This window comes from Dendropsophus ebraccatus, chromosome 2, assembly GCF_027789765.1.
Source record: "Dendropsophus ebraccatus isolate aDenEbr1 chromosome 2, aDenEbr1.pat, whole genome shotgun sequence".
Classification (NCBI taxonomy): Eukaryota; Metazoa; Chordata; class Amphibia; order Anura; family Hylidae; genus Dendropsophus; species Dendropsophus ebraccatus.
The window spans coordinates 101,318,192-101,343,133 of NC_091455.1; positions in this window are offsets into that span (position 1 = coordinate 101,318,192).

Sequence of the window (24,942 nt, forward strand, 5' to 3'; positions counted from 1 at the left end):
ATAAGTGCTTTTCTTAGGACTGAGCCCCAACCAATCCAAACTTTTGATGTCTCCAAGGCTACATATACATGCCTGTAGTGAAGCCAGCGGCCGCGTGTGCATTAGTAGTGCTCCATGCTTCACAGATCACTACATTGCCACTTCAGTAGCATGCTGCCAATCCCAGTCTGTATAACAGCAGATGAGCGAACTGGCCGAGGTTCGGGTTCGTATGAACCTGAACTCTGCTTCTGATTCCCGCTGTCTGCCCGCTCAGTGGAAAGGGTGGATACAACCTTGAGGACCGCCTGGAAAACTGGGATACAGCCATAGCCATAGGCTGTATCCCAGTTTTTCAGGCGGTCCTCAGGCTGTATCCACCCTCTCCACAGAGCAGGCAGACAGCGGGAATAAGAAGCCAAGAGTTCAGGTTCATACGAACCCAAACCTCTGCCGGTTCGCTCATCTCCAATCGTGACCACTGGTCCTATATTCTGTCCACAATTGCGGACAGAGCAACGGACGTGTGAATAAGGCCTAAGACATGTCACAAAAGTTTTGAAAGTGGCAGTGCCCATTTGACTACTAGATTCTCTTTCTCATTTGTTTGGAAGGTTCTCATTCAGAAAATGGTTAAAAAGCCCTCATTCATGAATTGGGCCAATAAAATAATTCTTATGACAAGGGTGAATGTCTATAAAAGATATTACCCTATTTTTGACAGTTACATTTTAAAGGAATTTCTTTATATAGCACCAAAGTTTTCTTTTTTTTTTCTTTTAAACCCTCACAAACACAGAGAACTTACAAATGTTGTTCTTTGGATGCATTTTACCCCATGACACTAGCACAGCAAAACAACATTTATATCTACCAAAATTGTACTAAAAACAGCATGTGTGAATCTAGCATAATAGAGAAAATTACATATTTCGATTTTAGTAGTATATGATCTCCAGAAAAAAAGTTGTTGCCAAATTTTCCATAGGGAAGTCCGGACAGAATCCAAAGCTCCAAGTATCTGTCATATGGATAATATATATAATACACTGGCGGAACTACCGCCGTAGCAGTGACGCAGGCCCCCGGAGCTTACATAGCCTGCAGCACCCGGCGGCTGAGCAGGCCTCCCGGGTGCTGCAGCTGTTTGGGGTCCGGGGGTGTCCCGGGGATTCCGGGCGCAGTGTGGCTCAGTGTCTGCCGGGGAAAGTACTTCCGGCGCACGGAGCGCGCCCGCGTCAGTCTAACAAGCGCTTCTGTGCCAGGCTGGGGGCGGACGCTGAGCTCCCTGGTACCTGTGCTGCCCCCTTGCCACCACCGTATTGCTGTCCCGGAAGCACAGATACTGGTGAGCTCAGCGTCCGCCCCCGGCCTGTACTTCCGGCACAGGAGCGCTTGTTAGACTGATGCAGGCGCGCTCCGTGCGCCGGAAGTACTTTCCCCGGCAGACGCTGAGCCCATCACCTGTGCTGCCCGGAATCCACAGGACACCCCCTCGGGAGAAGACAGTCGACGGGGGAGTTAAGTGAGTTGTGGTTTTTTTTGTTTGTTTTTTTATCTGTTTTGCAAAGGGGGATAATACAGGGGGCATCAATGGGGGATAATACGGGGGGGGGGGCATCTATGGGGGATAATACAGGGGGCATCTATGGGGATAATACAGGGGGGGCATCTATGGGGGATAATACAGGGGGCATCTATGGGGATAATACAGGGGGGGCATCTATGGGGGATAATACAGGGGGGGCATCTATGGGGGATATAGATGGGGCATCTATGGGGGATAATACAGGGGGTATCTAAGGGGGGATATACGGGGGCATCTATAGGGGATAATACAGGGGGCATCTATAGGGGATAATACAGGGGGCTTCTATGGGGATAATACAGGGGGTATCTATAGGGGGATAATACAGGGGGCATCTATAGGGGATATTACAGGGGGATAATACAGGGGGCATCTATAGGGGGATAATACAGGGGGCATCTATGGGGTATAATACAGGGGCCATCTATTGGGGACTCCATAAGGGGGCATTTATAGGGGGACCAAATGAGATGGCATCTATAGGGGGACACCATGAGGGGCATCTATAAGGGGTAAAACATGGGGGACCATCTATAAGGGGGATGGACAACACAGGGGGGTCATTTATGAGGGGCCAACACGAGTGGCATCTGTAAGGGGGAATACACAGAGGGGCATATACTATAAGGGGGTCACATAGTGTCAGGGCTACCCACTAAATGAGGGAGTAAAGGGGCCAATACAGATGTGCAGTGTGTAGAGAGATGAGGATGGTGACAGAGTGAGGAGTCTAATATGTTTGTCTGGCAGATTCTGTGGATTCGTGGCTCGGAGACGTTCTAATGGCCCAGGAAGGATGAAGAAAATGATGAAAAGGAAACAACTCTTATCAGAATAGACGTCACCTGTAAGTCACCTGATATAACTGCACTGTAATTTATATGGTGTAAAGAACCTGTGTAGAGCTGAGTGTGTTGATGGCGTAGTAGTCGATCGAGGAGGGGAGGATGGGGGCCCAATCAAAAGTTTGCTATGGGGCCCAGCCATTTCTAGTTACGCCCCTGATATAATATGTAGAGATGAGTTAACCAAACTTCCTAAACTGAAATTTGTTCCAGGTTTGCCAAAAACTTGATTTGGGAATGAGAAGTTCAAAGAAAATTTTGTCCAAAATGGCAGCAGTACATAGTACATTGCATTACAGAAAAAGCAAAAATGCAAGGAATTATCCATAGTACCTTGCAGCCTGACAGTGAGCTGCAAGGCGCCCCCCCGTGATGTCCCACTTTTGCTTTGGTTATATTGGAGCAAGTAAGCTACTGTACATTGAACTGAACACATACATTTTCACTAGCTAGAGAGAAATACGTAGAGGCAGACTTGATTAGAGATGATTATAGAATGTTGACTAGGTAACAGGGACGGATAGACAGACAGGGTTATAGAAGGTTGATTAGGTATAAGAGACAAATGGAGGAACAGTGTAAGGGTATAGTGTGAGCTGTGTAGCTGTCAAATCGTTCCTATCCTGTCAATTTTTGTGCCACTACGCCCTTTCCACAAGTCTTCTGTGTGAACTTAACCCAGTGAGATACCTCTCAGGTCACATCAGGTGACCTGCTCTTAAACAGTGTATGGCAGCAGAATAACAGTCATTGACATTGACACTTATTCTGCTGCCAGACACGGTTTTACAACAGGCCTCCTGACATGACCTGACAGGTGACTGACAGATTTAACTTCTCCCAGGAGAGGTGTGGATGTTGGTGGATAACTGATGTACAGTGAAGTTAACCCAGTGAGTCCCCTGTCGGGTGATCATAGGGATGCTCTTAGGGGGACATTTATCATGGGGCGCATAAAGCATTTTCTGGCGCAGAGGGCTTGATTTGCTAATAATTTATTTGCAAGTGGCCTCTCTGCGCCAGAGGTGCGCGGTCTCTGCGTACGCAGCATTTATCATTTTTCCGGCTGAAAATTTTCAGTGAAGCCTACGGCAGCTCTGAGCTGGTGTAGGTTTCACTTTGTTCGCACGGAAAGGCTTTGTGCCCACGGTATTAATGTAGAGGCAGTGCGCCTCTACACTAATCCTCAAAAGCTCTGACGATGCAGGGACATTTGTATGCCTGGCGTAAAAAAACGCTGGACTTAATAAATGTCACCCTTAGTGATGGTGAGGTGTAGTAGAAATTAGCTAACAGGTAGACGAGGTATTATTGTTCAACAATGATTTTACTCAAACATCAACTACAATGAGAAAAAGTCTTTTGTCTGTGGAGTACCATAAAAATCGCCGCCAGCCACAGATGGGTCGATAATAGCAAATTTCTCTCTCATATACATATAATATACCTTATATACAAGATAATAGCAGCATAGGTGAATGTTCACAAATAAAGTACAATAGGAATGAATATCACAACGAATAGAAACATAAGTTATAAACTGGGACTTATAAACATCTGCCCAATGGGAAACACTCAAAGTGCTTGATAAGGCACTTGTAAACAGGACTTGTTCATTGTGGCACAGAGTACCTCTTTAACTTTTAAGCTGCTTGCCACAGCATTCATCTCAGCATAAAAATAGAAAAAAAATACAGTAAATTATAATTTTTTTAACTATATAAATGTCAATATACAAATGTATAAATGCTTATGGGTCCCAAATGTAAATGTAGACAGAATAAGGTCCTATTCATTACTATGGCCTCTTACACACACCCATACGTGGTATGGGTCCATTTGGATGCCAGGATCTGTGCAGCAGAAAAGGGGAAGAGCCAAGTAGTGAAAAGTTGCAAATGGTTTCAGGTGCACATCCGTAGTCCTGTCTATAGCTACAGGTTCACAGTTACGGGCAGAACTATGGATGTGTGAATCGGGGCCACAGTGAGTGTGACTTTTTTTTAATTTACCCAAAGGGCAAATGTCTGCTACAAAGTTTCCATTTAACATATGTTTGATAGCTTTACATCTGGACAATATGGTGCATAGGAAAGGAAAATTGGGAGGGTGTACCAATGGATGTTTCACACAGGAGTCCATCTAACCTAAGGCTTGACCTCATCCCATGATGATTCTCATCTCAAGATCTTTGCAAACATTGCCATTAAAGAGGTTACCCAATTAAACAAACAAAAAATTAAACTGTTGAAGAATACACACCACTATTTTACTACTACTATTCATGCATTAAAAGAGGCTCCCGTTTTCACCCTTATTAGCCTCTTTCCTCACTCCTCTTCAGCTTTGGTCTCTTACTTTCTGCAGGTGGCCACCAGTGTGAATAATTTTACCACTAAGCAGCAGTATTTTTCAGGTATGACTTGCATTCTGGCTCCTGGTGGTTCTGCCCCCCCTAGTTAAAGGAGAAGTCCGGGACTGCTATGCTTTCTGGAAAAAACAGAGATGGGGGAACATAATAATCGCCTCTTTCGGACCCAAGCCGGCCTTCGAGTTCTTCTCAGCCAACGTCATGACCCGGCTGATGGACAGCCCGCTCAGTCAGTCATTGACTGTGGTGGGGCGCCGCTCCAGGGACTGATTGGCTGAGTGGGCTGTCCATCAGCCGGATTGGGCATTCTCCCCTGCGGGGGTCCCAAGGTCGGTCAGGCGGTGCATTGTGGGCACGAGGAGAGGTAAGAAATTAATGATGGTCATTTTCTCCCCTGCCGCCTAACAAACGTTTTTTATGGTCGGAATTCTCCTTTAATAGACCTCAATTTCCCTGTCTTTCTCCTCTGACCTGCAGAGAAGGTAGTCTTTCACACAGGTTCAGAAATCTAACTAATAAATAGTGCTATGGGATCTTTTTCTCTAGAATTTTCTTTTCCACTGTCCCTGCCAATTTATGCTTCTTATATATTATTTGTTTACTACCATTATGCACTTCTATATGCTTGTTATACATTAAATGAGGTAAAATAGCACTATTTTCTCTTTCTAACTCTGTTTCTCTTTCTACCTCTGTAAGAGGGAGATAGAGTTCTGTGAATGTCTGTGTAGCGCTAATTCATTCTTTACATATACATGCTTATGAACGTGCATAAAGAAAATGTATAATCTACAGATTTCTACATATGTATCAATGTGTGGTCCCTACAGAGGAAGCTAGCAACAGAGCTTGTTTTTCTACCTCTGTCTGCTGCTAAAGGTGGACACAGAAATTATCAGAACTAGGAACAGCAAGGGGCGCTACTACTGACATCAGTGTAAAATATCATATAACAGAAAATGCTATGGAGAAAATACTTCTTTTCATATATAGGCTTTATTCACACAGCGTTGAAATGATCATTTAACAGCAAATAACAGCCACTATTTATATAATGATGGCCATTATTATACAATAATGGCAATGTGCCATTAAATGATAGCCGTCCAATAAAAACATCTGTTATTTCAACGGTGTGTGAGCATAGCCATACTGTGGAGATGCACACAATGTGCGAAATTATTAAAATCTGTGGCCCAGATTTATCAAAAGGGTGTAAAATATACACTGCCCACACAGCAACCAATCACAGCTTCTCTTTCATTTTACTGGGTCTAAAAGCTGAGCTGTGATTGGTTGCTGTGGGTAGTTTACACCAGGGTAGATTTTATACCTTTTAATAAATCTGGGCCTTTGTTTTTTTCCCCTGAATGATATCTGTCAAATTGAAAGCTGAGCTGTAATAGGTTGCTATGGGCAAACAGACAGTTCTTGTCTCACACAGTTAGGTATTCCCAAAATACTTTTTGTGGTATAATCCCTTTAATTTAAGAATGGTCAATCAGTCTGATCAAAAAGCAATTCGATTGCCGATTGCATGTATCAAAAGAAAATAACTTTTCTTTCTATAAAGACAGATATATCTCTCTGTGTTTACGTGGGTTTCCTCCGGGTACTCCGGTTTCCTTCTACACCCAAAACATACAGATAGGTGAATGTAGATTGTGAGCCCTAATGGGGACAGGGAGCAATAATTGGCATAACTATGTAAAGTGCTGCGGAATCTGTTTGCGCTATTCAAATAAAAGGATTATTATGTAAGTTGTTCTGTACTATGTTGGTCTTTGCTGATGTTGACATACAAAAATGTTCCAGATGGAAAAAATGCATGTATTTTTATTTTTCTAAGGAGCTAATGTCGATCAAGTCAGTAGTTTAGTAGTTAGTACAGTAGAAAAAGGTAGGATAGGGCCCATATTTTCAAACTGTGACTGTGACTGGAGTAGTTGAAGGATTCCCCTAATGTCTCAGAGTTTATCCATTTGGGCCATGGTTCACTTTGTCATGCATTTTTATAAACAGCCTACTCCAGGTCAGACCAGGTGCAAACCAGTTACACATGCAACACTGTTATTCATTTAGTGACTCTGGAACAATATTTGGGGCTTTAAAGAGCATGCACCAAGATCTAGTCCTTGCATTAAATATACCTAGATACCTATATAGCAAGTTCTATGCATCTAGAAATTTTATTGCCTATAATTTCAGTACAAGGACATTTTTTCTATAAATGTGCCCTAAGGTACAGTATTTGAATAAAAAACAAACAGTATTTTGAACAAGAAACATACTCAAAGGCAGCCACTATTGCTGCTATTGGACTGAAGGAAAATAACAAAATTGGTATTTTCTTTATTGTTTATTTTGGGAATTATCATAATATTATACGTGTTAGCATTAATTGTGGCTGTGGTTGTACAGTACTTTCAGTTATCAGTGTATCTACTGTATAGGTGTTGGTATATATTTCAAAATGTCTTCATATTTGGATAACTGGTATTTTGTTTATTTTGTTCGTTTAGTTGTATTATTTAAAACTGACCCTAAATTCAATTACATATTCAAAATGCTGTAATAAGTTGGTAAAAAAGGCATTTTGGAAGTTCCACAAAGTGTCATTTTCTTGGCCAAATGTATTTGTCTATGAGAGAATTTTAATTGGTGTATTGGGAAAACCTGGTCTTGCAAAATGTATTTTGGACTAAAAACATTAATTGAAAGTAGCGGTGAGTCCTGACAAGCTATGTTTAAAGTACTTTATTAAAAACAACATACATTTATCATACTTTTTCCAGATGTTGCCAAGTCACAAAACTAGAAAAGATTTTTTTATTGTAGTTCTCCATATAGCATGTTTACACAGATTAAATATTGAAACTAATACTTAATAGATTAAAGTATGAGACTCCTTACAGTAAATATTCAGAAGCTGCATATTCCCTCTGGTTCCTAAAAACCAAAGCAATCATGTTAAAAGAGCAGTATTCTGTTTTTACTGCTTTTGTTTCCTTGTTTTGGTGATATCTAAATAGACTGACATTCTTATATGTTTAGTTAGGAAGTTTATAGAGAAGACTATTGAGGTTATCTTCTACATTCATTTTTTATATTTGCAACTCATTAACTAAATATTAATATATTTTTATTTTTTATTTAGAAATCTCAGAAAAAATGAGTAAAATGCTTTCATTTATTATTTATTATATTTTATATCAATATGTACTTACTTTCTATGTAACGTGTAATGTGAAGAACATGTCACAAGCTTTGTGTACCAAATTAATAATGCATTTTTAGGATACATGACACTTTATTTTTATACTTTTTTTTTAAGAAACATACCCAGCTACTAATGTAGATTTTCGATCCTCTTTGTACAGATATAATAGATAACAAGAAATGAAATGGTATTAAAGTATTTTTATCAGTATACTGTGAAACAAGCTGAGGAATATTACAACAGAGTTGTACTCTCACTGTAAGTAAGAAAAAGTAAACTTATCTTAAATATTTTGATCACATAACTATTATATACGGAAAACATTTAGTTATCTAAAATTGAAAACTTTTACAGGTGCATAACAGTTTTTTTTTATAAACTTGTGTTGCTTATTGTTATGTGTCATACACCTATATACTGAAAACTATATCATGCAATGAATCAGATGTAACCATAAGTACAATTCTACTATGTACAGTATAAGGCCGGGTTCACACTACGTAAAAAACGCGGCCGTATGTCATAACGGCTGTGTTTTTTACGTAGTGTGAACATAGCCTAAGAGTTTATTATGTATATGACAAACCAACAAACTAGTGAGAGACACTAATTATCACAGATTAGTTAAAGGATCCTATTCATTTGTTTGCAGTCATCTGAAGATATCTGTAAAAAAGATGCTTCTGTGGAATTCTTATGTTGCTAGTAAGCAAGAATATATATATATATATATATATATATATATATATATATATATATATATTTAAATGTAATTTAATAAGTCTGATGTTTCCTATATTTCTATGGACTATATTTTCTATGGATTTCGTAATGCAGATTCCATTACATATTTCTTCCATTTGGCTGTATAGAAGAACTCAAATCAATCCATTGCATGTTCTCTGCTTTTCCTCTTTCATTCTTCTCCTCTTCTTACACTGAGTTTGAGAATGAAATGCTGCACTGCTGAGAAAATGCCATGAAAATATAACCCAGTGTTTTCCGTAAAAATAAATAAGCAAGGCCACCCAAAAATTCAATTAGTGCTAGTGTAGAAGGCAGGAAATGGCTGGAGATCCGTCAAAGGCAGCCCTAGGCTAGATCCAGGATACGGAACAGTGACAGGAAGACTTGGAGCAGGGAATCAGTCTCAGTGTGAAGATGGCTCTACTCCAAGAAAAACTGCATGCTAATAGGTTAATACTGATTTCCTGAAACATCTAGCCTGGGTATTACAAGCTGGAATTCACATTCAAACCTAGGCAATGACTGATTCTCAGACGTTGCTTTTACGGTGATGAAATAACACTAGAAAGTTCACGTCGCATTAGATATTTCGTGTTTTAAGCTTATTAAACATTCAGCGTACAAACTGTGCAGATTTCTTGAAGCCACCTGAATAAGCAACAAGCAAGGCTTGAGAAACTGATTTGTATTTTAATATGTCCCCGTGAGAAGTTTCCCAAGCTTGGATGGTCATGCATTGGTTAATGGGATTTCTGTCCTTTTTTCATTCAATTTTTTCCATTAGGATGCTCAAACTATCAACATTTGGTATGAATAGCTGTCCTGTCAACAGTTCTATCAGAGGTAAATATTAACACAGTCATTACCACACAACCATGTAAGGCAGTGATCACACTAGGCATTATTTGCTTTCCATTAGGGGTTCTGGCATTTAAACCAGCAAGGATAAAGTAGTCTGCAGGAAACCTGGTGGACCCCTTTATAATTTCATGGTATTTGTTGATCAACAGTATCCGTTCAAAAATACTCAATATGTGTAGAAGCAATAATAAAGGTAATATTATGATCATTTATTTAAGTCAATGTATTTATCAAGTCAATGTATGTATATTCTCACTGCGTGTTTGGTGCGATTTTTACATGAGAGTTTTCATTTTCACAAAGAAGTTCAATACCACAAAAAACGCAGCTACTTTCATGGGAGTTTGATGCGAGAAATACACAGCGATACGGTACGTGTGAAGGCACCCTAAATGGATATTGATTATTATGTTATTGATTGCAATGTTACATAGTTACATAGTTACATAGTTAATACGGTTGAAAAAAGACACATGTCCATCAAGTTCAACCAAGGAGGGGATGGATACAGGGAAGGGGGAGGGGTGATAGGTTCTATACATATGCATTTATATTATTTTGGTCTAAGAACTTGTCTAGCCCTGTTTTGAAGCCCTCTACTGTTTTTGCTGTGACCAGATCCTGTGGTAGACTGTTCCACAGATTCACAGTTCTCATGGTAAAGAAAGCTTGTCACCTCCGGAGGTTAAACCTTTTTTTCTCCAGGCGGAGGCAGTGCCCCCTTGTCCTTTGAGGGGGTTTTACCTGGAAGATCTTTTCCCCATATGTCTTGTAGGGGCCATTTATATATTTAAATAAATTAATCATATCTCCCCTTAAACGTCTCTTCTCCAGACTAAACAAATGTAATTCTTTTAATCTCTCCTCATAACTAAGATGCTCCATTCCCCTTATTAGTTTAGTTGCCCGTCTTTGTACCCTCTCCAGCTCTAGAACATCTTTTTTATGAATCGGATTCCAAAACTGGACGGCATACTCCAGATGAGGACGCACCAAAGCTTTATAAAGCGGTAATATTATATCCCTGTCCCGTGATTCCATGCCTGTTTTAATGCATGACAATATCCTGCTGGCCTTAGAAGCAGCTGACTGACATTGTGTGCTGTTCTGTAGTCTGTTATCTACAAGTACACCCAGATCCTTCTCCATCAGTGACTCTCCCAGAGTAACTCCCCCCAGGACATATGATGCATGCGGGTTATTAGTACCCAGGTGCATAACTTTACATTTATCCACATTGAACCTCATTTGCCAAGTTGATGCCCAAACACTCAGTGTGTCTAAGTCATCCTGTAACATCTGCACATCCTCCATAGACTGTACTGTACTACAAAGCTTGGTGTCATCTGCAAAGATAGAAACATTGCTGTTAATTCCATTCTCAATATCATTAATAAACAAGTTAAACAGAAGAGGGCCCAGTACTGACCCTTGGGGTACACCACTTATTACCGGGGACCATTCGGAGTAGGAATCATTGACCACCACTCTCTGGGTACGATTATTAAGCCAGTTTTCAATCCAGTTACACATTAAATTTTCCAAACCGATAGAATTTAACTTACCCATCAGACGTCCATGAGGAACTGTGTCAAACGCTTTTGCAAAATCCAGGTACACGATATCCACAGCCGCGCCGCCATCCAGGCTTCTACTTACCTCTTCATAGAAACATATCAGGTTGGTTTGACAGCTTCTGTCCTTAGTAAAGCCATGCTGGTTATCACTTATAATACTATTAGCCACTACATATTCCTGGATGTAGTCCCTTATAAGCCCCTCAAATAGTTTCCCCACAATGGACGTTAAGCTTACGGGTCTATAGTTACCTGGGGAAGTTCGAGAGCCCTTTTTGAAGATCGGCATTACATTTGCCTTACGCCAGTCCCTTGGCACAATACCAGTAAGCAAAGAATCACGGAATATTTCATACAAGGGTAGTGAAATTACAGAACTGAGTTCCCTAAGAACTCTGGGGTGCAATCCATCAGGCCCTGGAGCTTTGGTTACATTGAGTTTGTTTAATTTATCTTGGACCATATCTATAGTAAACCAGTTCAGTACATTACATGTGTTAGCAGCACTGGCCCCACCCACCTTAGTACTGGCCCCACCCACCACAGCTCCATCCTCTTTTGTATATACAGAACTGAAGAACTTATTAAGTAACTCAGCTTTCTCCTGATCCCCAGTTATTAATTCCCCTTCACCATTATTTAGGGGTCCTACATGCTCTGACCTTGGTTTTTTTGCATTAATATATTTGAAGAATTTTTTGGGGTTTCTTTTGCTTTCTATAGCTACCTGCCTTTCATTGTGAATTTTTGCTGCTTTTATTACATTTTTACAGGTTTTGTTGACTTCTTTGTAATGTTTAAATGCTACAGCTGACCCCTCTGATTTATATTTTTTGAATGCCCCTTTTTTCTCATTTATAGCCCTTCTAACCTCGGTTGTAAGCCATGTGGGATTGGATTTTAACCGTTTATATTTGTTACCCATAGGAATATATTTGGCAGTACAGTTATTTAATGTGGATTTGAAGATTTCCCATTTATTAGCTGTATCAGTATGTGACAGCAGCCGCCCCCAGTCTATGCCCTGAAGTTCAGCCCTTAACCCAGGAAAATTGGCCCTTTTAAAATTAAGAGTTTTTGCCCTCCCAACATGTTTTTCTTTTCTACACTTTAAGCTAAAAGTCACTATATTGTGGTCACTATTCCCCAGGTGTTCATGGACAGTGACATCCCCAACCAGCTCAGCGTTGTTAGAAATAACCAGATCCAACAAGGCATCACTTCTAGTTGGCTCCTCCACAAACTGGCCCAGAAAATTATCCTGCAGGAGGTTAAGAAATTCCCTCCCCTTTGTGGTTTTAGCTGAACCGTGACCCCAATCTATATCTGGGTAGTTGAGGTCCCCCATTACCACTACTGTCCCCTCCCGGGCAGCCCGCTCTATTTGTCTATTTAACTGGCCATCTACCTCCTTAGTAATGTTGGGGGGTCTATAGATTACACCAAGAATAATTTTTTCACTCTTTACCTCCTTCTGTAGTTCTACCCACAATGCTTCCACATCATCACAGTCATCTCCCACTATTGCATCTTTTACACTCACTTTAATATCATTTCTGACATACAGACATACTCCTCCTCCCCTTCTGCCCACCCGGTCCCTTCTGAACAACGTAAATCCCTGAATATTGACAGCCCAGTCATGTGAGGAGTCCAGCCATGTCTCAGTCACACCAACCACATCAATGGACTCCTCCAGAACCAAGGCCTCTAGCTCCCCCATCTTGCTGGCTAGGCTTCTGGCATTAGTAAGCATACACTTTATATTACCATTGAGTTTAACCGATTCATTATAAGAAATGGGATTTATTACTGTGCTGTGGCTACAATCATCCTCACTGTTCATCCGCAACATATGGATCTCCCTATGCACTGGTCTTATCCTCCCCCCACAGGACCCTTCTCCTCCCTCCTCAATGTTCTGTCCCCTCTCTAACCTATCTGCCACTACATTACATACTACATTGTCCTCCCTCCACATCCCTAGTTTAAAAACCCCTCCACCCCTTCTAGGATTCTCTCCCCCAGCACAGCGGACCCCCTTCCATTAAGGTGCAAATTATCTGCGGAAAACAGATTGTACCCCAATGAAAAGTCAGCCCAGTGCTCTAAAAACCCAAACCCTTCTCCTCTACACCATGACTTGAGCCATGCATTTAACTCCCTAAGCTTACATTTTAGAGTTTTCCATTCTTATATCAACATGTGTCTACTTATATCTCATGTATTCATCTTGGATCTACACAAACACTTTTCATGAGAGACTGACAGAATCGCTTAGAAAAATGCTGGCAGGCATGAATAATTGTACACTAATACAACATTTGGGTATTTTAGCTTGTTTTTTTCTGTGTGTTTCTTCATTCGTGCCAAAGAAGAAAAATGTTTTTTAGTGTGTCACTGAGAGGTTTCTGTGACTGGCATACAGTGACAGCGCTAGAGCTGGAGGAGCTCTAAAATTTGGCCTTTTAGTGCAAATGTAAGCAAGGTAGGTCTCAGAGGCTGCCATAGAAGAGGAGGAGGAAACAGCACCTGTGTGGGATTTCAGACGTGCCTCTGGTTGTCAGTCTTTCATTGGAGGTAACATTCTTTGAATAGTGTCTAATATTTTGAGGAATACATCTCTATAGTAGAAGCCACTGTATGTTCTAGCTGACTGTGAATCACAAGTTTGTTATCCTTATGGCAGCAATACAGAAAACTCAGTTACTCCATAGTTCCTAAAGTGTATGACAGCATTGCTCATAGGAAGTGATTGCATCAGATTGCTATGCAGAGATGTCGCTATGTGAGAATGAACCACCCAGCTGCCTCCGCAAGGCTGTAAATGAAATAATCATTTAGGGTATGAGAAACTGTACAGTCATGGCCAAAAGTTTTGAGAATTATACAAATATAAATTTTTACAAAGTCTACTGCTTCAGTTTTTAAAATGGCAATTTGCATATACTCCAGAATGTTATAAAGAGTGATCAGCTTAACAGCAATTACTTGCAAAGTCAATATTTGCCTAGAAAATGAACTTTATCCCCCAAAACACATTTTAACATCATTGCAGCCCTGCCTTAAAAGGACCAGCTAACATCGTTTCAGTGATTGCTCCATTAACACAGGTGTGGGTGTTGATGAGGACAGGGCTGGAGATCAATCTGTCATGATTAAGTAAGAATGACACCACTGGACACTTTAAAAGGAGGCTGGTGCTTGGCATCATTGTTTCTTTTCTGTTAACCATGGGTATCTCTAAAGAAACATGTGCAGTCATCATTGCACTGCACAAAAATGGCCTAACAGGGAAGAGTATCGCAGCTAGAAAGATTGCACCTCAGTCAACAATCTATTGCATCATCAAGAACTTCAAGGAGAGAGGTTCCATTGTTGCCAAAAAGGCTCCAAAGCGCCAGGACCGTCTCTTAAAAGTGTTTCAGCTGCGGGATCGGGCTACCAGCAGTGCAGAGCTTGCTCAGGAATGGCAGCAGGCAGATGTGAGTGCATCTGCAGAGGCAGAGACTCTTGGAGCAAGGCCTGGTCTCAAGGAGGGCAGCAAAGAAGCCACTTCTTTCCAGAAAAAACATCAGAGACAGACTGATATTCTGCAAAAGGTACAGGGAGTGGACTGCTGAGGACTGGGGTAAAGTCATTTTCTCTGATGAATCCCCTTTCTGATTGTTTGGGACATCTGGAAAACAGCTTATTCGGAGAAGACGAGGTGAGCGCTACCACCAGTCTTTTCTCATTCCAACTGTAAAGCATCCTGAAACCATTCATGTGTGGGGTTGCTTCTCAGCCAAGGGAATCGGCTCTCTCACAGTCTTGCCTAAAATAAAGCCATGAATAAAGAATGGTACCAGAATGTCCTCCAAGAGCAACTCCTCCCAACCGTCCAAGAGCAGTTTGGCAATCAACAATGCCTTTTCCAGCATGAAGGAGCACCTTGCCATTAAGCAAAGGTGATAATTAAATGGCTCAGGGAACAAAACGTAGAGATTTTGGGTCCATGGGTTGGAAACTCCCCAGATCTTAATCCCATTGAGAACTTGTGGTCAATCATCAAGAGAGGGGTGGACAAACAAAAACCAACAAATTCTGACAAAATGCAAGCATTGATTGTGCAAGAATGGACTGCTATCCTGAGGTCCTGAAGAAGAAGGGTCAACAATGCAAATATTGACTTGCTGCATTAACTCATTCTAACTGTTAATATAAGCGTTTGTTACTCATAATATGATTGCAATTATGTTTCTGTATGTGATTAAAAAACATCTGACAAACACACATAAAAACCTGAGGGCAGCAGATTATGTGAAAATATAATATTTGTGTCATTCTCAAAACTTTTGGCCATGACTGTATATGAAACTGTCACGGCCGCAGCGGCGGCCCGTGCTCCGGGCCACCGCCGCAACCTCTCTCTGCCCTATGCAGCCGCCGGGGTCCATGTGCAGGGACCTGGTGCTGCTACCAGTTCGGCCCCGGGGGGCGCCTTACCTTTACCCGCTCCTGTCTCCGTCTGTGCCGGCGTGCGCGTCCCCGCCTCCTAGGGCGCGCGTGCCGGCTGTCTCAGATTTAAAGGGCCAGTCCGTCCCTAATTGGAGGTTGCACCAATCACTCCCTATAAATCCCAGAATGCCCTGTCCCTCGTGTTGGAGCCTCTACATGCTTCCCATAGCGTTTGGCCCAGCTCCCTGTTGTTCCTGACCTCAGTCCTTGTTCCTTGTTCCTGTTCGCTACCCGGTCCCTAGTCCCTGTCCGCTGCCTTCCTATTGTTCCTGAGTACTGTCTGCCACCTGCGATTACGCCTACAGACCTCTGCCAGCACTATCTCCTGCCTACTGCTCCTGCCACGCCTCGCCTGCCGTCACTAGCAACCAAGCCAGGGGTAGCGACCTGGCTTGGTTATGCCTATGGCATAGCAATGATCAGTGTATAAAGTGAAACTAATGAGTGTACAAGTCCCCCAAAGGGACTAACACTAACACACTACCCCAAAACCCCTCCCCCAATAAAAGTCTAAATCACCTCCCTTTCCCATTATATAAATAAAACATATAAAAATAAATAAATAAATGATACATATAATATACCGTAGCGTGCGTAATTGTCCGATCTATTAAAATATAACAAGCTTCATTGCAAACGGTGAACGGCGTACACGAAAAGAGGGAAAAAAATGTGTGGATTACCGATTTTATGTTACATTATATATATAATTTTTTTTTATAAAAAGTGATCAAAACGTCCGATCTTCACAAAAATGGTATTTTTAAAAACTAGAGATCATGGCGGAAAAAGTGACACCCCATACAGCCCTGTAGGTGAAAAAATTAAACTGTTATAAGCGTCACAATAGGCCCATTTTATTAATATTTAATTGCCGAAAAAAAGGATTTCATAAAAAAAAAATATATAACATTAGAGAATCTGTGTAAACCTGCATATGGTTGTGTTCGGGCTGACCTATAGAGTAATAGTATCATGTCGCTTTTACCATATAGTGCATTACGTAGACACAGGAACCCCCCAAAGGTTTCACCTATTTATATCTTCATAAATAATATATTTGGGATTCCATCATACATGTTATGGTAAAATGAAAGACGCCATTACAAAGTACAAATATTCCTGTAACAAACAAGCCATTACATGGCCTTGTAGATAGAAAACTGAAAGTGCTAGAGCTCTTAGAAGGGGAGGAGGGAAAAACGAAAGATCAAAATTTGCGCGGTCCACTGGGTCATTTTGGACCTGGTCCTCAAAGGGTTAATGACACAGGGCTTACATTTACGCCCTCACTGCCTGGGACTTAACGCAGGAGGACGTAAATGTACACCCTTGTGCGGTCCTGGGCTATGGAGCAGGCTCACGAGCTGAGCCCACCCCATAGCGGGTGAGGACTGGCTGCTGTCTGCAGCCAGGCCCTCACCCGCGATGGCGCGGCCGCCTGCCATTAACCCCTTAAATGCCGCGATCGCTCCGTTTAAGTTTAGGTGACCGGAGCACCTCTGGTCACTTAGCGATCGGGACCCCCGCAGCGTGTCTGCGGGGGTCCCGATCGCATTTCCTGTCTGCCGGAGGTCTCTTATCTTCCTCCGTGCAGTCCTCGGATCGGTAATCTGATTCAGCCTGCCACAGGCAGGCTGAATCAGAAGATCACAGATAGCACTGATCCCTGCAATGATATGGCATAGCAGAGATCAGTATATGTAATCCAATGTATGTCAGTGATGGTTCCCTAAGGGAACTATAAAAGTAAAAATAAATTAATAAATAAAAGTTTTGAAAAATGCCCCAAAGCCCCTCCCCTATAAAAGTGTAAATCACCCCCCCTTCCCATTTCATACATAAAACATATAGAAAGTAATAAAGTTAATCAACATATAATACACCGTAGCGTGCGTAATCACCCAATCTATTAAAATAAAACAATATTATTCCCGTATGGTGAACGGCATGAAAAAAAAAGCGGTAAAAATACGCAGAGATTGTTTTTTTTAATGCCATTTTTTGTATAAAAAAAAATAATAAAAAGCGATCAATACGTTTTATCTAGAAATTTTTTTTACTAATTAAAACTAGATATCATGGCCCAAAAAATGACACCCCATAAGACCCCGTAGGTGAAAAAATAAAAGCGCTATAGGAGTCCAGACACCCTCCATCCAGACACCCTCAGGACAAACTTACCAGACTACTGCCTTCATCGACTCTGGGTCTGCAGGCAGTTTCATTGCAGCCACAAGATGGTGGCTACCCGTGACCCAGCTAGCCCGATCCCTGTCTATCTCCTCGGTCACGGGCAAGACTCTTACCGAAGCTGTACACTACCAGACTGTACCTCTAGTCCTCCAGGTGGGCGCATTACATCAGGAGAAGATCTCCGTCTAGATTCTGCGTCTTCCGCCATTCCTCGTCCGACATCCTGCCGGGCCTCCCTTGGCTGCAATTACATACCCGTAAGCTAGACTGGAGAATCGGGGAGATTCTCAGTTGGGGTCTGGATTGTCCAAACCGGTGTCTGAAACCTCCTCAGCCCAAGTGCTCTATGACGTCACCTGATTCCGTCAAGCCTCTACCCGGCCTACCGGCGGAATATCAAGACTTGGCTGATGTCTTTTCTGCCAAAGAGGCGGACTCTCTACCCCCTCACCGGACGTAGGATTGTCCCATAGACCTCCTTCCTGGAACTTCTCCTCCATGAGGTCGGGTGTACACTCTCTCCGTACCCGAGACTGAGGCGATGTCCTCCTACATCCGGGAGAACTTACAGAAGGGTTTCATCCGCAAATCCACGTCCCCTGCTGGCGCCTGTTTCTTCATTGTGCAGAAGAAGGACGATTCTCTCCGCCCATGCATAGACTACCGGGGCCTAAATAAGGTGACCGTCAAGAATCGATATCCTCTTCCGCTTATCCCCGAGCTATTCGACCGTCTCCGTGGAGCCAGGATCTTCTCCAAACTGGATCTCAGGGGAGCGTACAATTTAATCCGTATTCGTGAAGAAGACGAATTTGAAGACCGCTTTTAACACCAGAGATGGGCACTACAAATACCTGGTCATGCCATTCGGCCTATGCAATGCCCCAGCGGTCTTCCAGGAATTCGTCAACGACATATTCCGTGACCTTTTCTATGTCTGTGTCATCGTCTATCTTGACAACATCCTGATCTCCCCTGACCAGCAGACTCACGTGACACAAGTACGTCAGGTCCTACGAAGACTACGGGCCAATCATTTGTACGCCAAGCTGGAGAAGTGCGTTTTCCATCAGCGCAGCCTTCCGTTTCTAGGATATATTGTCTCCGATCAAGGTCTACAGATGGATCCTGCCAAACTCTCTGCTGTTCTCCAGTGGCCACGTCCTGTGGGACTCAGAGCTATCCAACACCTCCTAGGATTTGCCAACTACTATCGGCAGTTCATCCCACATTTCTCTACTTTGGTCGCACCCATCGTGGCTCTCACTAAGAAGAAGGCGGATCCCAGGCATTGGCCACCTGTGGCCGAACAAGCCTTCACTAGCCTAAAGTCAGCCTTTGCCTCTGCTCCTGCTCTAGTCCGCCCGGATGCCACCAAGCCGTTTTCACTTGAAGTCCACGCATCTTCAGTGGGCGCTGGAGCTGTCCTCTCACAAAAGGACGCATCAGGCAAGACCAAAACCTGTGGGTTCTTCTCAAAGACTTTTTCCCCTGCCAAGAGGAACTATACTATTGGCGACCACGAACTCTTGGTGATTAAGTTGGCACTGGAGGAATGTCGTCATCTCCTAGAGGGGGCTAGGCATCCGGTCAACATCTATACGGACCACAAGAACCTTCTCTACCTCCAATCGGCCCAATGCCTCAATCCCCGGCAGGCCAGGTGGTCGCTTTTCTTTTCACGTTTCAATTTCGTTATCCATTTTCGTCCGGCTGAGAAGAACGTGAAAGCCGATGCTCTCTCCCGAGCATCTGATGTCATGGGACAAGAGGACTCTCCTCGCCACATCATACCTCCAGATCGTCTGATGCCAGTCGCCACCTCGGTTCGCCCTGCACTTTGAAGAAGGATTCTGAAGTGGGGACATTGAAGGATTCTGAAGTGGGGACATTCCTCATTGGTGGCGGGCACCCAGGAGTCCAAAAGACCGGGCAACTGATCTCCCGCCACTACTGGTGGCCCCGCCTTTTCCAAGATGGCAAGGACTTTGTGGCTTCCTGTACCATCTGTGCCAAAAACAAGTCCTCCCGACTAAGGCCTGCCGGGCTATTACAGCCCTTGCCAGTTCCAAGCCGTCCCTGGTGCCACATAGGCATGGACTTTGTCACAGATTTACCTCCATCTGCGGGAAACAGTCATTTGGGTGGTCACTGACCGCTTCTCCAAGATGTCTCATTTTGTGGCTCTTCCGGGATTACCATCCGCTCCTCGTCTGGCCCAGCTGTTCTTCCAGCATATCTTCCGCCTACACGGCCTTCCCCTTCACATCGTGTTGGACAGAGGCTCTCAATTCATCTCCAAATTCTGGCGTGCTCTCTGCTCACTACTCAAAGTGAAGCTGGACTTCTCTTCTGCTTGTCACCCCCAGACCAACGGGCAAGTAGAGAGGGTCAATCAGATTCTAGGCAACTATTTGCGACACTTCGTTTCTGCACGCCAGGACAACTGGTCCAGGCTGCTTCCGTGGGCAGAGTTTTCTTACAATCATCTGGACTCGACTTCCTCAGGCAAATCTCCTTTCTATGTTGTCTATGGTCGTCAACCTCGTCCTCCTCTGCCTCTCTCTTCATCATCCGAGGTTCCTGCTGTCGAAGAACTGTTGTCAGATCTTCAATCAATCTGGAGTCAGACAAGGCAGTCTTTACTCAGGGCTTCCGACCGCATGAAGGTGAAGAGAAGAGAAGAGAAGAGAAGAAGACCCGATCCTAACTTCTCTCCTGGTGACAAGGTTTGGCTTTCGGCCAAATACATCCGATTCAAGATTCCCAGCTACAAGTTGGGGCCCCGATTCCTTGGACCTTTTGCTGTGCAGGAACGTGTCAACCCTGTCACCTACAAACTTCGCCTGCCCCCTACCATGCGGATCCCAAACTCTTTTCACGTATCCCTCCTAAAACCAGTGGTCTTCAACCATTTCTCAAGTAAGTCTGCCATCTCTCCTCCACAAGCCATCTCAGACGACGTCTATGTTGTGAAGGATCTCCTGACTATGAAAACTGTCAGAGGAAAACGTTTCTTTCTGGTAGACTGGAGAGGATTTGGTCCTGAGGAGAGGTCCTGGGAACCCGAGACGAACATCCTGGACCAAGATCTCATCAAGAGGTTCCTGCAGGCAAGAAAGAGGGGGAGGCCAAAGGGGGGGGGGTACTGTCACGGCCGCGGCGGTGTCCCGTGCTACGGGCCGCCGCCGCAACCTCTTTCTGTACCATGCAGCCGCCGGGGTCCATGTGCAGGGACCCGGCGCTGCTACCAGTTTGGCCCCGGGGGGGCGCCTTACCTCGCCCCGCTCCTGTCTCCTTCTGTGCCGGCCGGCGCGCGCGTCCCCGCCTCCTAGGGCGCGCGTGCCGGCTGTCTCAGATTTAAAGGGCCAGTCCGTCCCTAATTGGAGGTTGCACCAATCACTCCCTATAAATCCCAGAATGCCCTGTCCCTCGTGTTGGAGCCTCTACATGCTTCCCATAGCGTTTGGCCCAGCTCCCTGTTGTTCCTGACCTCAGTCCTTGTTCCTTGTTCCTGTTCGCTACCCGGTCCCTAGTCCCTGTCCGCTGCCTTCCTATTGTTCCTGAGTACTGTCTGCCACCTGCGATTACGCCTACAGACCTCTGCCAGCACTATCTCCTGCCTACTGCTCCTGCCACGCCTCGCCTGCCGTCACTAGCAACCAAGCCAGGGGTAGCGACCTGGCTTGGTTATGCCTATGGCATAGCAATGATCAGTGTATAAAGTGAAACTAATGAGTGTACAAGTCCCCCAAAGGGACTAACACTAACACACTACCCCAAAACCCCTCCCCCAATAAAAGTCTAAATCACCTCCCTTTCCCATTATATAAATAAAACATATAAAAATAAATAAATAAATGATACATATAATATACCGTAGCGTGCGTAATTGTCCGATCTATTAAAATATAACAAGCTTCATTGCAAACGGTGAACGGCGTACACGAAAAGAGGGAAAAAAATGTGTGGATTACCGATTTTATGTTACATTATATATATAAATTTTTTTTATAAAAAGTGATCAAACGTCCGATCTTCACAAAAATGGTATTTTTAAAAACTAGAGATCATGGCGAAAAAAGTGACACCCCATACAGCCCTGTAGGTGAAAAAATTAAACTGTTATAAGCGTCACAATAGGCCCATTTTATTAATATTTAATTGCCGAAAAAAAGGATTTCATAAAAAAAAAATATATAACATTAGAGAATCTGTGTAAACCTGCATATGGTTGTGTTCGGGCTGACCTATAGAGTAATAGTATCATGTCGCTTTTACCATATAGTGCATTACGTAGACACAGGAACCCCCCCAAAGGTTTCACCTATTTATATCTTCATAAATAATATATTTGGGATTCCATCATACATGTTATGGTAAAATGAAAGACGCCATTACAAAGTACAAATATTCCTGTAACAAACAAGCCATTACATGGCCTTGTAGATAGAAAACTGAAAGTGCTAGAGCTCTTAGAAGGGGAGGAGGGAAAAACGAAAGCGCAAAGATCAAAATTTGCGCGGTCCACTGGGTCATTTTGGACCTGGTCCTCAAAGGGTTAATGACACAGGGCTTACATTTACGCCCTCACTGCCTGGGACTTAACGCAGGAGGACGTAAATGTACACCCTTGTGCGGTCCTGGGCTATGGAGCAGGCTCACGAGCTGAGCCCACCCCATAGCGGGTGAGGACTGGCTGCTGTCTGCAGCCAGGCCCTCACCCGCGATGGCGCGGCCGCCTGCCATTAACCCCTTAAACGCCGCGATCGCTCCGTTTAAGTTTAGGTGACCGGAGCACCTCTGGTCACTTAGCGATCGGGACCCCCGCAGCGTGTCTGCGGGGGTCCCGATCGCATTTCCTGTCTGCCGGAGGTCTCTTATCTTCCTCCGTGCAGTCCTCGGATCGGTAATCTGATTCAGCCTGCCACAGGCAGGCTGAATCAGAAGATCACAGATAGCACTGATCCCTGCAATGATATGGCATAGCAGAGATCAGTGTATGTAATCCAATGTATGTCAGTGATGGTTCCCTAAGGGAACTATAAAAGTAAAAATAAATTAATAAATAAAAGTTTTGAAAAATGCCCCAAAGCCCCTCCCCTATAAAAGTGTAAATCACCCCCCCTTCCCATTTCATACATAAAACATATAGAAAGTAATAAAGTTAATCAACATATAATACACCGTAGCGTGCGTAATCACCCAATCTATTAAAATAAAACAATATTATTCCCGTATGGTGAACGGCATGAAAAAAAAAGCGGTAAAAATACGCAGAGATTGTTTTTTTAATGCCATTTTTTGTATAAAAAAAAATAATAAGCGATCAATACGTTTTATCTAGAAAATTTTTTTACTAATTAAAACTAGATATCATGGCCCAAAAAATGACACCCCATAAGACCCCGTAGGTGAAAAAACAAAAGCGCTATAGGAGTCACAATAGGGCCATTTTAATAATGCCTATTTTCAAAAAAAAGTTTTACTGCTAATAAAAATAGTAAAACGTTATAAACCCTAGTAACCATGCATATCGCTGTGTTCAGACTGACCTATAGAATAAAGTAAAAATGCCGGTTTTACTGTTAAGTGCATTATGTAAACGGAATTGCATTCTTTGTCCCAAATTCACCCCATAAATGTGATTTTGGGGGTTCCGTCATTCATTTTATGGCAGATTGAAACATGCCATTAAAAGTACAGCTGCTCCTGAAAAAAAGAAGCCCTCACTTGGCCCTGTAGGTGGAAAAATGAAAGAGTTATGGGTCTTAGAAGACGAGGAGGAAAAAACGAAAACGCAATTTCAGGCTCTGTCATTAAGGGGTTAATCAGCATCTACTGCAGATTTACAGACTGTACGAGCAGACACAACAAAACAAAAACTTTACATTTTAGGTTTACATGTAGGTTTATCAGGCTTGTAGCAGCCATCTGATATTTTTTCATACTGTTTGAGGGGCTTTCTGGGGAGCAGAAGCCAGTGCTCACTTCTGGTGATTCAATATCTTGAAAGTAAGTCTTTCAAGACATGGAGAGGCCAGTTCTAAATCAACAGTAGATAAGATATAAAGCAAGACTGCAATTTACATTCATTATTTTTTTTTTAGTTATCATAGAGAACATGGCACTTTCTATGTTTAGACTCTTTTTTTTCCCCAAAGAGCCTAAACACACAGAGGCAGTCAGGTGATTGATGGACACATTGAGCCTTAACACACTACACTGGCTGGGACTTTATGTATTTCGTCTCTTTTTTTTTTTTTTTTCAATCAGCACAAGACTAAAAAGTTGCCTTCAGGAGCTTTGACCTGGATACTAGTAAGTATAGCTTTGGAAAAAAAAATAACAAATGTATATTGCAAACTTGCTTTATTTCACATCTATAACTTTTGAAAGTTATTACGACAGGTACAGTTTGAAAAAGAAATCATGAAAGCACTATGTTTGCCTGTTCTAAAAGAGGTAAAACACGAAACACCCGTGGTGGGACACCACACAGCCAGTGTGTCAACTGTGTTTTTTTCAGTCTGACACTGTGCTCTCTGATGACATCTCTTTCCGAGACAGGAACTGTCCAGAGCAGGAGAGGTTTTCTATGGGGATTCATAGTAAACCGAGACAGAGTTCCTGTTTAGGCCAGAGATATCAGCAGAGAGCACTGTGTCAGACTGAAAATAACAACACTTCCTGCATGACATACAGTAGCTAATAAGTATAAGCTATGTGATTTTTTTAATAGAAGTAAATTACAAATCTACATAACTTTTTGACACCAGTTGATTTGAAAGAAAAAGATTTTCACTGGACAACCCCTTTAAAGATCATCTTTTGTCTCTGTTTCATGAGATAGGTGCCAGTGCTAGATAAACCTCCAGTCAGGAATGCCCCTTTAGGCTATGTTCACACTGCGTATGAATCCGTCCGTAGATCGTACGCCGCCGTACATGTGCAGCTGAAACTACGGGCGTGGGAAAAATAGACATGCGGCCGGATGCGTACAAACTGCGAACATACGCCCGTAGTACAGTTATGCTTCCCTAGCTTGTTTTGAAGCG